At 41.6% G+C, this 17,828-nt stretch overlaps 1 protein-coding gene across 4 annotated transcripts in view; it reads right to left on the reverse strand.

Moving 5' to 3' along the window:
- Window positions 1–14,986, reverse strand: part of CRACR2A (calcium release activated channel regulator 2A) — a 184,679-nt gene extending 169,693 nt beyond the window's left edge. For 2 of the 4 annotated variants that reach the window (XR_009757629.1, XM_061582581.1), the window contains exons 1-4: window positions 14,913–14,986; window positions 14,742–14,820; window positions 11,770–11,917; window positions 7,128–7,236 (exon numbers count right to left, since the gene is read on the reverse strand). The gene's annotated coding sequence lies outside the window, so the exon portion shown is untranslated. The remainder of the gene's footprint in view (window positions 1–7,127; window positions 7,237–11,769; window positions 11,918–14,741; window positions 14,821–14,912) is intronic. The other 2 variants (XM_061582582.1, XM_061582583.1) reach the window with 2 other exon arrangements.
- Between the last annotated feature and the right edge of the window lie 2,842 nt (window positions 14,987–17,828).

The raw sequence follows: 17,828 nt of genomic DNA on the forward strand, positions 1-17,828 counted from the left end.
ATTAACACACACGCACACCCAACCTAAGCAATTTAGGACAGTTTTCTGATGTCCCAGAGAATGATCTAATTTACCATGTTTATTTTACTTGTATTTATAAAACAATTCATTTTAAAAGTTTTACTGTTTTGCCAAATTAATCTGTTAGTGCTGAGTCTGGGAGTTATGAGAGGCATTGAAGCTGTTGGAACACTTTTGATAGTTCAGCAGACATTGCCCACATTCTTCCAAGCACATGGGTGCTTGCAGGTGGGTGTTTGCTATGGGATTAATGCTGCTGGAAGTTTTTTGGAGCAGCATTAAAATGCCAGCTGTAACATCCCCCCTTTAATCTGGATTTACCGCTTCTTGGAAAAATGCAGTAAGTTTGTTTAAAAAAAATGTTCTGTTGTAATGTCTCAGTAACCCATTTACAATATTAAGCACCCACCTGTAAACCCTGTGTCTGTAGGAAACCTGAGACTCTATTTCTCCAGATGGCACATTCCCTCAATTTTCTGAGCTTGTACATCATGCATACATCTCTAGTTATATGAAGCATGCACAGTAAGCCTAATCTGAACTGCCGTTTATAACACCTTTTGACATCTAAGAGCTGCTTCACATGAAGTGAGCAGTCATGTTTCCTGTGGTTACACCAGTTTCCCCATCCCCCACTCAGAAGTATGAGAAGCAGATGTGAGTTTCTGGACCTGCAGTGGATACATGCTGGGGAGCCACAGCCAGTGCTCACAAATCTTTAGGGAGAACACAAACTAGTTCAAAGCTCACATTCGTAGCCACTATATACACTAAGTGATTCACCAACATAAAGATGAGTGAATTTTAAAGGAAACACCAGTGAGTTTATGGAAGTAGAAACCACCTTAAGTAATTATTTGCTGCTGCAGAAAGTTTGGAGACAAGGCTCTTAGAACTTATTCTTTACTCCTGTGACTTAGGTGACTGATGTTTACCATTTTATACAAACAGGATCAGACACGGACTTTGTCACAGAGTAAAGCAAAGATAATGAAAAGGGAGGTTTTTTGGTTATTGCCTGACGTGTCAAAGGCAATGGATGAAAAGCTGTGCTCTGTACGTTCTTACATTTTTATGTGACTGGTGGTAATTTCTTAAAATCTTCTTAAAATCTTCAAACAACATTGAATTATATCCCCCTGTATTGAAAGGATAATGAAGCAAGTAAAATGATATGATACTGTATAATGAGTGACCTAGAACCTGGGTAGCCAGACTATCAGAGCTTTGGGGTGGGGGTCGGATGGCATCATGGCTAGAGGGGAGTTCCCAAGCAACTTGGCCAGGGAACATGAGAAGCTTCCTTATATCAGGCCTATTGTGAGGATCCACTGAGGATCATCTTAGGTAGAACAGGTTTTGCTATGACTTTGCTTGTAAGGCATCCCCAGTCCACCTAAGATTGCTGCTTCTCAGTCAATACAAGCAGAAGCAGGGTGGGGCAGGAAAAAAACCTACCACCAGGGACTAATGAACCTTAAATAGCCCAGAGGAAGCAAGCATGAGGGGGCTAGAAAGTGGCTTCCTGAAAGGGGGGGAATCAGAGACCACTGATCACCTTCTCTAGGCTCTGTTACAGTCCCTTCTCTTATTGGCAGGAAGACAGAAGGAGCGCTGAGATAAGATCTGTCCGGTTTCCCCAACCCTATTGGACTAGAATTTGTGAGGACCTGGCCATTCAGGGTGGCCTCGGGCTATCTTAAGAAGAGGCCAGCAGCAGAGCTCCTAAACCTTTTACTCTGTAAATGCTGAAGCCTTGGTGCCCCCCCGCCCACAACTTTTAGGGTGGCTACAAGCCTGGGCTATTGGGATGCATTACCTGAGAAATTGTGATTTTATTGCCTGGGAAGGGCAGGTGGAGATGTGGGCCTGTATTGACTGTGAAACCTCAATAAATCATGGGTGGAGGAGATGAGGGGCTAAGTGGTTCTGCAAATTGGAAGCAGAAGGTGGCTGTAGATGGTATTAATTGCCAAGGCCCCCATGTGATTTTACCAAAAAAAATTGAAACCAATCCCTAGATCAATTTTAAATGCTAATTATTAAGTCCACAAATAAATGAATAAACACATGAATAGAGATGATTTGGTGGATGAAGTGGCAGTTACGGGAACTCTGGGGGAAAGTGACCACACCATACTTGAATTCTTGAGTTTTACAGAAGCAGAAGCTGAGAGTAGCCATACGTGCACCCTGGACTTCAGGAAAGCTGATTTTAATAAACTCAGAACAATTGTAAGTACGGTTCTATGACAAGCGACCCTAATGAGAAAAGGAGTCCAAGATGGGTGGGGGTTTCTAAAAAAGGAAATTCTAGAAGCTCATTGGCAACCAATTCCAACAAAGCAAAAAGGGGGAAAACAGCAAAAGAAGCCAATGTGGCTTCACAAAAAGCTTAGAGCTGACCTGAAAACAAAAAAGGAGACATACAGGAAGTGGAAAGAAGGGCAGGCCACAAAGGAAGAGTACAGGGAGGTATCACGGAATTGCAGGGATGGTGTCAGGAAGGCTAAAACTGAGAATGAGCTGAGGCTAGTGAGGGATGCTAAAAGCAAAAAAAAAAAGCTTTCTTCGGGTATATCCATAGTAAAAGATAGCGAAAAGAAATGGTGGCACAGCTACTCAATGAGGATGGCAAAATCATAACATGACAAAGAAAAGGCAGAAGTGCTCAATTCCTACTTTGGCTCAGTCTTCCCCCAAGAGAGGGTCTATGACCCTCCCGGGAAACATGAAGTAAAAGTGGAAGGGTTGGAGCTTGAGATTGATAGACAAACAGTCAAGGAATACCTAATCACTTTGGGTGAGTAAAAATCAGCAAGGCCCAATAAACTGCATCCTAGAGTATTGAAGGAACTGGCTGAAGAACTCTCAGAACTACTGTCTATTATCTTTGCAAAATCATTGAAGACTGGTGAAGTGGGGGATGACCGGAAGAGAGCTAATGTTGTCCCTATCTTCAGATAGGAGGAACCGGGAAACTACAGACCAGTCAGCCTAACATCAATCCCTGGAAAAACTCCGGAGAAGATTATAAAGCAGTCAAACTGTAACACCTTGAAAACAAGGCAGTGATTATTGGAGCCAACATGGATTTATGAAGAACAAATCCTGCCAAACTAATCTTATCTCATTTTTGATTGGGTAACCTCTCTTGTAGACTGTGGGAATGCTGTGGACATAATATACCTCGACTTCAGCAAAGCATTTGACAAAGTGCCCCATGATATTCTGATTAGCAAGCTAACTAAATATGGGCTGGATGGAACAACTATCAGGTGAATCCAAATTGGGCTCCAGAATCATACTCAAAGAGTGCTTATCAATGGTTCCTTCTCAAACTGGGTGGAAGTAACGAGTGGGTTACCACAGGGCTCAGTCCTGGGCCCAGTGCTCTTCAACATTTTAATTAACGACTTGGATGAGGAGGTACAGAGCATGCTTATCAAATTTGCAGATGATACAAAATTGGGGGGCACAGCTAATACCTTGGAAGAAAGAAACAAAATTCAAAGGGACCTTGATAGGCTGGAGCATTGGGCTGAAAACAACAGAATGAAATTCAACAGGGATAAATGCAAAGTTGGATACTTAGGAAAAAGAAACCCAATGCACAGTTATAAGATGGGGGATACTTGGCTCAGCAATACGACATGTGAGAAGGATCTTGGAATTGTTGATCACAAACTGAATATGAGTCAACAGTGCGATGTGGCTGCAAAAAAGGCAAATGCTATATTAGGTTGCATTAACAGAAGTATAGCTTCCAAATCGTGTGAAGTATTAGTTCCCCTCTATTCAGTACTGGTTAGGTCTCATCTTGAGTACTGTGTCCAGTTCTAGTCTCCGCACTTCAAGAAGGATACAGACAAACTGGAGCAGGTTCAGAGGAGGGCAAGAAGGATGATCAGGGGACTGGAAACCAAGCCCTATGAGGAGAGACTGAAAGAACTGGGCAGGTTTAGCCTGGAGAAGAGAAGACTGAGGAGAGATATGATAGCACTCTTCAAGTAGATGAAATGTTGTCACACAGAGGAGGGCTGGGATCTCTTCTCGATCTTCCCAGAGTGCAAGACACTGAATAATGGGCTCAAGTTGCAGGAAGCCAGATTTCGACTAAACATCAGGAAAAACGTCCTGTTAGAGTCATACGACAGTGGAACCAATTACTTCGAGAGGTAGTGGGCTCTCTGACATTGGAGGCCTTCAAGAGGCAGCAGAACAGCCATCTGTCGGGAATGCTTTGATTTGGATTCCTGCATTGAGCAGGGGGTTGGACTTGATGGCCTTATAGGTCTCTTCCAACTCTACTATTCTATGATTCTGTGATAATAATTTTAAAAATAAATGGCGGATGGACAAGACTGACAGATGAGTTGGTATTTGTTTCACTGGTAGGCTTATCTGTACCAAGCTGAAAAATGTTTTCCTCCTTCTTTCTGCATCTATCTTCAGTTTTAGATGGGAATGGGGGAGAAATTTGATTCAGTTCTCATTTAAAGGTGAATCTACTTAATTCACATTTCGTGAAATAATATGTGAACCAAAATGCAGAAATATTTCAGGTTAAAGACACAAAATTGCCAGATTACTTTTTAAAGCTTGGTGGTATTCAAAGGCTTACTGCCTCTGACTCTAGAGGTAAAACAGCCATAATGACTAGCAGCCATTGACAGACTTATCCTCCATGAATTTGCTTAATCCCCTTTCAAAGTCATCCAAGTTAGTGGCCATCACTACACCATGCATAATGTTATATCTCTCTTTTATGACCCACTTACCTCCTTTCTTCAAGTAAAAGCCTCAAACGTTGCGTTTCCTCACAGGGGAATTGATCCATCCCCATGAATACTTTGGGTTGCCTCGTTATGCACCTTTTCCAGCTTTGCAACATGCTCCTTGGGATACAATGACCAGAACTGGATATATTCCAGCTGTGGTTGTACGGCCGATTTGCATAATGCCATGGTCGTATTAACAGTTTTATTTTCACTCTCTTTCTTAATGATTCCTAACATGGAATTTGCCTTTTTCACAGTCTGTCTATCACACACTGGGTTGACATTTTCATTGAGCTATTCACCGTGATCCTAAAATCTTTCATGGCCATTCACTGCCAGTTCAGACGCCATTAGTGTATTTGTGAAGTTACGGTTTTCTCCCCAATGTGTATCATTTTATACTGGCCTACAGCAGTAGCAGATGGCGTAGTGGAGCAGTACTGGTCACCTGACCTCCAGTCAGTTGCGTCAATGCTGCTTACCAGGAGGTAGAGGGATGAGGTGGAGGTGTGCAAATGCACGGGCGGAGTCCGGATGCCTCTCTCGGTAAGCAGCAGCTGTGCAGCCAATCAGAGGTCAGGCGACTGGTAGTGCCTCACCTCACTGTACTGACTGACATTGAAAGACATTTGCCATTTTAATGCTCCTTCACCCGGTTTGGAGAGATCCTTGTGTGGACCTCCTCCCAAACATTTTGTTTTTACCACACTCAAGTTTGCTAATGATACCAACTTGTGACAATCAGCCTTGCTGTTCAACCCTAATTCCTGAACATTTACAAATTTAAAAACCACTCTCCCAGAACAGATCCTTGGAGGACCCTTCTTCTTACATTCTTCTATTTTGAGAACTGTCCTCTCTGCTTTCTGCTGTTTAACTACTTACTGATCCATACAAGGACCAGCCATCTTATCCTATGACTGCTAAGCTTACTCAGGAGTTTTTGATGAGGGACTTTATCAAAAGCTATGGGTTTACAATGTTTTAATATAAAATGTTAGTGTTTTTAGTAAAGTGATTATAACAGTTTCCTGTTAAGTTTTTATATCCCACGTTTTGGTTATCTGGTGATTTCCTTTTTCAAAAACAGAAGAATATTTAGGCTCACCAATGCATCTGGCTGTACATATAGAATAGTTGCAACTCAATATTGTTGGTATTAATTTCGATAGGAAGGGAAGCTAGTGTAATCTAGTGCAAGACATCCCCTAAAATTTGTTTTTGCAAGGCATTCCTAAAATCTTCCCAAATAGCAAAATAGGGAGAAAACAAATACTAGAAAAGAGGGACTGTCCCTGACAATAAGGAACAGAGCATGTAATCTTATGCCATCATAAATCTTGTACAAAGCAATCTGTGTGTGTTTGCTTAGAAGAAAGTCCCACTGTCCCACTACTAAGGGGGTATGTTTGTTTCTTTTCCAACATTTATATACCACCTTTCTTCTGCCATGGAATCCAAGGGAGTCGCACATCCAGGCACTGACCAGACCCAAACATGCATAGCTTCAGCAAGGAAGTGACCTCATGCACCTTCAGACCATATCCTGAGAGTGTATCCTTAGTCCTTTAAAGATGTTCCATGACTTCGTTGATCTTATGCATGCTTAGCTGTAAATAAGTCTCACCCAATAAATTCAATGGGACTCCCAGGTAAGCATACATAGGCCTGCCTCACAAATTCTCAGAGTTATAAACAATTAAGTCTGCAATCATATACTCACTTACCTGGGGGTAAGCCCCATTGAGTTTTCAATTCAATGGGACTTACTTTGGAGTAGACACATAAAAGATGGTGAAGCAAATTGGCCTACGTTCTAGCTATGCACATCAAAGGCAAAAATCCTTTTGTTTAAAAAAATGCTATTTGATCTGGTTTAGAATGTTTTTTATCGTTATGAGAAAAAGGAAAGAGAAACAAACAGAATTTGCAATTATATAGCTTTTATATTTTTCAAGAATCTGTTCTCTTTCCCCCACCCTACCCTCCCAAAGAAAACTTCTGCTATTGCACCGCTGTGATTAAGTGCCAGATGAGTTCTCTTGCCATATTCAATGAGCTATGCTGATATCATTCTGATACAAATTAACTCTCAAACAAAGGGGGCCCCCATTGGGTCTTTAACACAGGAAAGAGGTTTGCTGCTGCTACATTTCAACATATAAAAGGGAGAGGAAGTGGAAACCACTTCAGCCCAAATAACTGAAATCTTTAAATGGTTGCTGGCAGTTCCGTTCCTTCGACTAGCTTTGGTTTCTGTATATCTGTCATTAAACATTACCCTGCTTGCTTTTTGTCTAGCTATTTGTACTTTAAAAACCTTACCCCTCTTCACTTCCCTGGAAGAAAAAACACGTGTTCGCAGTAGCCTCTTGTACAAATGCACACACAGCTGTGTCTGGCTGTAAGTCCTAAGCTGGTTCTCTCAGGCTAGCTGTGTGCACACAGAGGAAGAAGGAAGAGCGAATCAGAGGGGACAAAGCAGTTCCCAAACATTGGTGAGTCAACATGTGGTTTATAGAAGAAGCTGTGGGCGGGACAGAGCAAGTCTAACCTGTTCTACCTCTTATTTTTCCTCCCATCCCATATGCTGCTGTTTTGATCCTCCGGTAGTGATGGCTAAATTGTGATAGATTGTATCAGAATGCTTGGTCTTCAGGCCAATTCACACATATTTTAAGGTGCTTTTTTAGTGACACCTATTTGGAAACACCTGGATCATACAGCTATACTTATCAGACAGCCAGGAGATCATAGGGGCAAACTACGTGTGTCATGGTAGCTTTCCTTGTTTTTTCCCTGTAGGATATACAGTAAGAATGGAGGGGACTGGGTTCTACACCTTACATGAAATTGCAGGAAACTGCCATATACTGAATAATTTAGCACAGGGCTCCTCCAGACCATTCTAAAAATCCACATTTGTCTTATTGGAATTGTCCACTGGTAATCCAAACCTAATTGCTTGGTACCTTCTTTGTACTCAAACCAAACCTTATCCTCATCCATACTTGTTGGCATGTCCTTTTTGTTTAAAAACTTCCCTTCCCTCCTTCTCATCTTGTTGTGTTGCTGATGGGCTCAGATTAGAAGGGAGAGGGGAGAGGGAGCCAATGGGAGCCCAACAGAAGCAGGAGGCGTGGAAAGAGGTTGAACTGCTACCCAAAGCAACTGGCATCTCTCCTCAGTAACTGTTTGTAATCACTGTTTCTTTCCTTTTTGGTGTATAGTTGATATTGGAAACTCTGGATCAAAAGAGGGGAAAGTGTGGGAAGGTAGTAATTGGAGGAGATTGTCATATGGATGAGGGTGAGTTAATGGAGGCACAAGGGGTTTATATTACAGATTATACAGTTATATGGATGAGCCTTCAGTATTGTCTACTACACTGACAGTCAGCAGACTCTCCAGGGTTTCACACAGGAATCTTTTCCAGCCCTATCTGGAGACACCAGGGACTGAATCCAAGACTTTTTGCATTGCATGCATAGGCTCTGCCACTGAGCTCTGGGTCTTAAGGAGAGTGAAATCCACTCCTCTCCCATCTTACTACATTAGGGATGGGGGAGCAATTTTATGCAATCACATTTAAAGCCAAATTGTTTACAAAAATCCATGTTTACAAAAATGCATGTATTAGGGGGAAATGTGCATACAAATGATATTTTCATTCAAGACAGACAAAAATGCATTATATTAGGAGAAACTGATTTTAATTTTTTTAAAAAAAATCCTGCAAATTGCTGCAGAACTGAATTTAAGATTGAAAAAATGGGAAACTGAGAACCTCGATGGATGGATCTTTCCATCCCTCTGCCGCATACAGACTCCACTATATAAGCAGAGTGAAAGGGGCTCAATGAGATGGCAGTTTAGACATGTTAACACTGAGAAAATGTTATAGAACAAGCAGAGCCTGTAGAGAAGAGACAGGCTCAGCTTCAGGGGTGTGGAACTAGATCCAGATCCAGAACTCCCACACACACACCATTTGTAGGCCACTGACAGGTGGATGGAGCTGCTGAACTGTCAATCACCTGATGCCATATGACATTATATGATTCTTCCTTTCTAGATGTAATTCAGCACCTTCTAAATTTCGCAATAGAAAAAAGTGCTAAATTTAAAAAGCACCACATTCTGGAAAGAAAAAATGGGAGCAAACTGAAGGTTTACAGGTCCCACTCCTGAGTCATGACATGTGATAGACAGGTGAGTGTGATTTGGGCCAAGTAAGGAGGCCTGTCATGACCAATTCGGCCTGTTGATGTGGGTTTCCCAATGCTGCTCAACTTGAACTAGACTACTGGAGCTTAGTATTGAAAAAGTTGCAGAGCAATTTTCAAACTGACCTCATTTGGGGGTGGGGGGAGATAGGGAACAAGAGATGTGCATTGTCTAAAGATTAACTAATTTATTATGACATAAATTCATCAGATGCATGGAATGTAATCTGAAATTGGCAGGCTTGGTTATAATCTGTCAAGAGCAGCAAACTAGTGGTGGGTGGGGCCAGCAGTGGGTGGAATCACCCCTTTTCTTTTCCTCCCCACCCAATGGACCACCCAATGGACCCCACTCCTGGTGTAAAGGAAGAAAAGGGTGAAGGAGTATTAAATGGCAACTGTGGATTAATATAAGCATGAGTAGAATAACGTATATTGGGGCAAAATAATACTAACCAGACTGGAATGCAAAAGCAGAGAACAGAGAAGAACTAGGAATTGTGGGGAAATGGGGCTTAGGAGATAGAAATGAAGCAGGAGAAAGACTTATTTAATTCTGTGAAGCCAATAATTTATTTCTTGCGAACACATTTTTTGAGCAACCGAAAAGATGAATATGTGGCCATCACCAAATGGTCATTATAGGAATCAAATTGATTATATAATTGGTAGCAGAAGATGGAGAAGTTCCATACTTTCTGCGAAAACAACATCAGGAGTAGACTGAGATGGAAGATAGAAGCAATACACTGAAGAACTCTATAAAAGAGATGCAAGGATGACAGATTCATTCATGGAAGAACCGTATGATGAAGAACCAGAAATTTTAGAATGTGAGGTAAAAGCTGCTCTAAAAATACTTGGAAGAAAAATCACCAGGAACAGATGGCATATCAATAGAGCTGCTACAAGCTACTAAGACTGAATCTGTCCAAATTTTGACAAAAATTTGTCAAGAAATATGGAAAGTAAACAATGGACCACAGACTGGAAGCGTTCCATATACATCCCAATTCCAAAGAAAGGGGATCCCAGAGAATGCAGTAATTATGGAACTATTGCCTTAATATTCCATTCAAGTAAAGTAATGCTCAAGATTCTACAACAAAGGCTCTTGCCATATATGGAGCGAGAAATGTCAAACGTCCAAGCTGGATTTAGAAAGGGAAGAGGCACCAGAGATCATATTGCAAACCTACGTTAGATAATGGAACGGATCAAGGAATTTCAGAAGAAAATCACCCTGTGCTTTATAGACTACAGCAAAGCCTTTGATTGTGTAGATCATGAAAAACTATGGAATGCTTTAAAAGAAATGGGGGTGCCACAGCATCTGATTGTCCTGATACGCAACCTATACTCTGGACAGTAGGCTACTGTAAGGACAGAATATGGAGAAACCGATTGGTTCTCCATCGGAAAGGGTGTGTGACAGGGGTGTATTTTATCACCCTATTTGTTTAATCTATATGCAGAACATTTCATACAGAAAGCGGGATTGGACCAAGATGAAGGAGGTGTGAACATTGGAGGGAGAAATATTAATAATATAAGATGTGCAGACGATACCATACTACTAGCAGAAACCAGTAATGTTTTGAAACGAATGCTGATAAAAGTTAAAGAGGAAAGCACAAAAGCAGGACTACAGCTGAACGTCAAGAAGACTAAAGTAATGACAACAGAAGATTTATGTAACTTTAAAGTTGATGAGGTCATTGAACTTGTCAAGAATTATCAATACCTTGGCACAGTCATTAACCAAAATGGAGACAATAGTCAAGAAATCAGAAGAAGGCTAGGACTGGGGAGGGCAGCTGTGAGAGAACTAGAAAAGGTCCTCAAATGCAAAGATGTATCACTGAACACTAAAGTCAGCATCATGCAGACCATGGTATTTCCGATCTCTGTGTATGGATGTGAAAGTTGGACAGTGAAAAAAGCAGATAGGAGAAAAATCATTTGAAATATGATGTTGGAGGAGAGCTATGCGCATACCATGGACTGTGAAAAAGACAAGTAATTGGGTGTTAGAACAAATTAAACCAGAACTGTCACTAGAAGCTAAAATGATGAAACTGAGGTTATCCTACTTTGGACACATCATGAGAAGACATGATTCACTAGAAAAGATAATAATGCTGGGGAAAACAGCAGGGAGTAGAAAAAGAGGAAGGCCAAACAAGAGATGGATTGATTCCATGAAGGAAGCCACAGACCTGAACTTACAAGATCTGAACAGGGTGGTTCATGACAGATGCTATTGGAGGTCACTGATTCATAGGGTCACCATAAGTCGTAATCGACTTGAAGGCATGTAACACCAACAATATACTTATAGGATCTGAACTGGTGGTAACTGACCACGAAAGAGTTTCTGGTGTCATGCTGGAGAGCTCAGTGAAAAGGTTGACCCAGGGCATGCCAGCTGTGAAAAATGCAAATCCCACGTTAGACATCATTAGGTTGCTAGGATGGGAGAGTTCTTGCCCCACCCCTGCTGGGATGAAGCATATGGGACTTCCCAGCTTGTTATGGAGGAATAGCATGTCCAGCAGGGCCAATCTTTTCAGGGCATGGGTGGACTTATTTAGGAGCCAGCCCATTCCATAGCTGGAGTCTTTCTTTTGGTATGTGAGAAAATATGTCTGCCATGCCTTTTTAAATTTAGGGCCATAATCACATATTTTTCTTTCTGGAGGCCTGAGTTGGCAGTGGCGGAATCGGTGGGTTGGTAGTACCTTCTGCTGCATTGGGTGCAGGAAAAGCAGCTGTGATGTGACCTCTGTCCTTCTTCCCAATACTTGTGGCCTTCCTTCTTTCCCGGCCCTTGTGCCCTTGTCCCTTCAGGGGGGTGGCGGTTTCTCGGGCACTAGGTTTCAGCCAGATCTGGGAAGATTATTTTAAAAAGTAATAAATTACAGTTACAATTACATAGCCCCAAAAAGTAGTAATTACCATTACAATTACAACTGCTCTGAGAGTAACTGATTACTTTACTTTTACTCAGAAGTAATCACTACAATTACATTTCAGTTACCTTTTTTTAAAAAGAAAATGCCTACATGGTGTTGGCCTTGGCTGCTGCACATCTAAGTAGCCTAAAACAACATTAAAAATAAACAAACACATACAGAGATAGCAGAATAATTCTTTTTATCCATAAGATACCAATGGTGGTCTCTCTGCTGATAAGGGAGGTGGGGAGGGAGGGAGAAGCCACTACTCAGATCTGCATTTTAAGCCACAAAGGGCGGGGTAAAAATAAAGATTCTATCTCTCTCTCACACACACACACTCACACACGAGTCATCTTTTACCTCTACAGTTCTTTTGAAATCATAGAATAGTAGAGTTGGAAGGGGCCTATAAGGCCATCAAGTCCAACCCCCTGCTCAATGCAGGAATCCAAATCAAAGCATTCCCCACAGATGGCTGTCCAGGTGCCTCTTGAATGCCTCCAGTGTCGGAGAGCCCACTACCTCTCTAGGTAATTGGTTCCATTGTCATATGGCTCTAACAGTTAGGACGTTTTTCCTGATGTTCAGTCGAAATCTGGCTTCCTGCAACTTGAGCCCATTATTCAGTGTCCTGCACTCTGGGATGATCAACAAGGGATCCCGGCCCTCCTCTGTGTGACAACCTTTCATGTACTTGAAGAGTGTTATCATATCTCCCCTCAGTCTTCTCTTCTCCAGGCTAAACCTGCCCGGTTCTTTCAGTCTCTCCTCATAGGGCTTGGTTTCCAGTCCCCTGATCATCTTTGTTGCCCTCCTCTGAATCTGTTCCAGTTTGTCTGCATCCTTCTTGAAGTGCGGAGACCAGAACTGGATGCAGTATTCAAGATGAGGCCTAACCAGTGCTGAATAGAGGGAAACTAATACTTCACGTGATTTGGAAGCTATACTTCTGTTAATGCAACCTAATAGAGTATTTGCCTTTTTTGCAGCCGCATCGCACTGTTAGCTCATATTCAGCTTGTGATCAATGACAATTTCAAGATTCTTCTCACATGTTGTATTGCTGAGCCAAGTATCTCCCATCTTATAACTGTGCATTGGGTTTCTTTTTCCTAAGTATCCAACTTTGCATTTATCCCTGTTGAATTTCATTCTGTTGTTTTCAGCCCAATGCTCCAGCCTATCAAGGTCCCTTTGAATTTTGTTTCTGTCTTCCACGGTATTAGCTATGCCCCCCAATTTTGTATCATCTGCAAATTTGATAAGCATGCTCTGTACCTCCTCATCCAAGTCATTAATAAAAATGTTGAAGAGCACTGGGCTGAGGACTTCTGCCCAGTTTGAGAAGGACCCATTGATAAGCACTCTTTGAGTACGATTCTGGAGCCAACTGTGGATCCACCTGATAGTTGTTCCATCCAGCCCACATTTAGCTAGCTTGCTAATCAGAATATCATGGGGCACTTTGTCAAAAGCTTATCTCCTTCTTCTCCTTTATCCATGTTCTTGCCCTCCAGCTCGTTTTTCCTTCCACTCCATTCTTCACCACCCCCATCCATTGTTTTAAACAATTGTTTTTTCCACTCCACCTCATCTCACTCTCCACCTCCTCCCTCGTCGCCTCCTACCCACCCACAGAGCACGAGGGAAGAGCGATGCTGCACAGGAGACCAGTTTGAGGCACAAGATTTTCATCTGCAAATTAGAGGAGCAGAAGACTTCCCATGTCCCCCCCCCAAAGTAATGCCCAGAAGTAATGCTGGAAACATTACAATTACTCCTCAAAAATAATAAAATCACTCCTAGTTCTGTTACAATCAAAATGTAAAGGAATTACCCACTCGTTCCTCAAAAAAGTAACGAATTACTTCCAGGCCCTGGTTTCAGCCCTGCACCTCTTCCCTTTGGCCTATCCTGGGATGTGGGCAGCAGCCGCAGCACCCACTGTTGGTTCCTGCCTTTTCACCTTGGCCCTTTGTAGCCTTTGATATCTCCTCCTCTAGGGTTGGTTTTGGTAGTGGTAGCTGCAGACTGGGCTAAGGCCCCATCTTAACACAGAAGCGTGATATGAAAGTGGTTGAGCAAACTTTCAAGTGCCCACCTGCCCAGCAGCACTTTTCTTATAAAGAATAGGATTAGGGTGAGGGGTACACACTGGGTACACACACAGAGCTCTGGAGCTCCACCCCTAAAGACCCAGATGCTGGTCTTAGTAAGTTGATGCCTGCCAAGTAGGGTTACTGCCAACCAAAAGGAGAGGGTTCCTAGTACAACCACAAAATACACAGAAAAAGTCACTACCCAAATTTGCAAAGGAAAATGGAAAGCACTGTGACATGCAACTGAAATGAAAACTAGCAACACAATAAAAAAAAAGAACAATGACTGTAAACAGAATAGATAAATATATTGAGAGGCCCAAAACATGGGACCTGAAACAACAATGTGTGACAATACAAAATGCTGCCACAGTGAATATAGTAACACAAAAAAATATACAAAGATGACAGGCAATGGAAAATAACACAATAATACAAAGATGACAGTTATTCCAGATTGTTAAACTGTTTCAATGCTTCTTCAGACATTCATAATTGCTTTTTCAGACATGCATAATACTCAGATTTCAGCAGCCAGCATTGAGTCTCCCACAAATATCTGTTAAAAATGTGAGAAGTGTTACGCACATGTAAGTCTATGAACAGTAAAGGTATTCAAAGAGCAACAGATTCAAAGTGAAAGTACATAAATACCTCCACTGAAGAGGATGCAGTGCGTATAAGTTGTCAATACTGTAACTCAACCACAGTCTTCTTGTGGGGGTGATATGTCCTACAATTACATAAATCGTTAAATATTATAAAGAAGCCAATCAATAAAACAGTCAATTATGTGTGTGATAAAACATCTAACTATTTACATACCTCATGTGACAAAATAGCCCCTTCCAGTGGGGAGAGAAGCCAACGCTGCTCTGGACCATGCTGAGAGCTCAGCTGTAATTATGGTATAATCAAGGTCAGCTGCTGGCAACAGTTAAACAGACCAGGTCAATGATACTGGTGTAGGTGACTATAACAGGAACCCAACGGAATGTATGCGAGGGAAAACAAGCCACAATATGCTGGTCCCTCTGCAATGCTGAACAATGATAAAAACATAAGAAATTTGCCAAAACAATATTTTAACAATATGATGAGAATGTAAAAATATTTTGACAATATATATATATGGTATGAAAAATTAAAGGATGAAATACTAGCAATACTAGTATTTAACTTTGTAAAATATTTGCTTTTTGTAAACTTCTAAAAATGCTTGATAAAAATGCAAAAAGCTTTCTGAATAGTAGGTTCACAATACACCTTTTCAGAGAGAGAAAATACGTAACACCTAAAATACTTAAGAATAGTTGCAGCTTTCTATTTTTCCTAGAATTTAAGTAAAGTAAAAATGTTTCAAAATGGGGTTAGCTGACTTTTCTTTTTCAAATGCAAGAAAAACCAAATTTGCTAAATGCTTGTGAGTCACTGAAAGTCTCTGTGGCTAACTGATGCAAGTTAGAACCGAAAATGGCAACTCACAGCGGCTGTGCTGCAGCAAAAGTGATAGCAGCGGCCAGAAATTCATATGTATCTGCAAAGGCCACTCTTTGCTGGTAAATTTCTTGAAACAAATTTGGGTTGCTCTATTTTTCTAAGGATGTGTTGACCAGAGATAATTCTTTTGTTGGGGTTGTGATTCCAAGGGAGCTAAGTGAATTTACTTGCTCAAAATTCAAGTCATCAACAACAGGTATGGGTATGAATTATTATTTCATCATTTTCAGACAATCTGCTGTTTATTTCGGTAAGAACAATATCAATGACTTCAAACTATATTCTTTCCACTAGTTCACTTTCTGTCTCATTCTTTTCACCAATCTTTTCTGTTAAAGCATAATCTTTTACGGTTACACTCTTCTTAAGACTTTGGGGTAGGGTTTCTTCTTCACTGTTGACCTCTTGCAATTTTTTAGTTTCTTGAAAGACTTCATGGAATGCATTGTTCTGAAAGTGTTTGCACGACTGAACTGATAATGGCTACAGAGTCCTTCGGTCCTGTTTCTTGGGCTTGTAAGACCTTATCTGCAGGTCCTAGAATCTCAACAACTTTCTTCATGAATACTAAACAAAAACAGAATTCAAGCTTTTTCATGACAGCAAGCAGCCCTTCACTTTGGGCAACATCATCACTATTAAAATCTCCAGTCTTCACCTTTTTTAAAACATCAATTATATTTTTGTACTCTTTAACTGGCTGCTATAGAAAGGACTAAGCATTTTGAAAGCAATTGTGGAAAGCAATTGGAATTTACTCTTTTTTTACCGGTTGCTGGGTTCATTTTTCTGTACAGACACCTCAGAAGATCTCATGCTGAGCTCCAGATATTGGGAAAATCAGAAATTAGGCCTCAGTTACAGCCTAGGTGACCAGCTGTAATATACACAGCAATATTTCTATTTCTCTAGGGCTGTTTTCATCCTTTGACATCAACTACTCATGAGAAAGAAGAAAAAATAGCCACTATGATTATGAGTATAGTAGTGAGTGGTTTAAAGGGTAACTTAAGGTAGCCATTTTCCCCCAGATCAATTTAAGTTATCTCTGTATTTCACCAGTTAGCAATAAGCACCTAATCCTGCTCAACTCATTATAATAACTGCACAAAATCCATTTTACTGCAGGCAAACAAACATGCTTTTTTTTTTGCTGGGTGGTTAGAGAACACAAGTGAAACTGAAACTAAAAAGCACAGCAAAGAAAAGTCCAAGGGTTGGAGTCTTAACTCTAATACAAAGTTCTAACATTTAACTCTTCAAGGGTCATGTACAGGATTTTTTTTCAGGATCACTGAATTTATTTATTTATTTTATTTATTTATTAAATTTCTATACCGCCCCATAGCCGAAGCTCTCTGGGCGGTTCACAACAGAATAAATACATCAAATCCATCTAGTGGGGAGACATGAGGGGGCCCCAATTGCCGTAGTGACGGGCAGAGGGAGGTATGGTGTTATGAGAAGGACGTGCCAGGTAAGGGGAACGCGGCCCAGACATGTTGTGGCTGTGCCTTGTTCCGGTCCTTCTCATACCCGCAGGGTTGTTGGTTGTCCTCTCAGCCAACTCTCAGATCTCCAGCTGCTGCTTTTTAATGCCAGATCGGTTCATAATAAAAAACCCCTCGTCCATGATTTGATTATGGACGAGGCAGCCGATCTGGCATGCATAACCGAGACCTGGGTGGGCGAACAGGGAGGAGTTAGTCTCTCCCAGATCTGCCCACTGGGGTATTTGGTTCAGCATCATGGTAGATCTGAGGGTCGGGGAGGTGGGGTTGCTGTGGTCTATAAGAGTTCCATCTCACTCACCAAGCACCATGTCCATACAACTACTGGTCTGGAATGTTTGCACCTTGTGTTGGGCCAGAGGGACAGACTAGGAATCCTTTTGGTGTACCGCCCACCTTGCTGCCCAGTGGCTTCCTTAACTGAGTTGATGGAAGTGGTCTCGGAGGTATTGTTGAGATCCCCTAGACTATTAGTACTGGGGGATGTCAACATTCATGCCGAGGCTACTTTGTCTGGGGCGGCTCAGGACTTCATGGTCTCCATGACAACCATGGGGCTGTCCCAATATGTTAGTGGCCCAACACATATGTCGGGGCATACACTCGACCTTATTTTTGTTACTGGACATGGGGATAGTGATCTGGATGTGGGGAGTTTTACATCTCTCCCTTTGTCATGGACAGATCACTGCTTGCTGAAGTTTAGACTTTCAGCGACCTTTTCCCTCCA

This window comes from Rhineura floridana, chromosome 8 (assembly GCF_030035675.1).
Source record: "Rhineura floridana isolate rRhiFlo1 chromosome 8, rRhiFlo1.hap2, whole genome shotgun sequence".
Classification (NCBI taxonomy): Eukaryota; Metazoa; Chordata; class Lepidosauria; order Squamata; family Rhineuridae; genus Rhineura; species Rhineura floridana.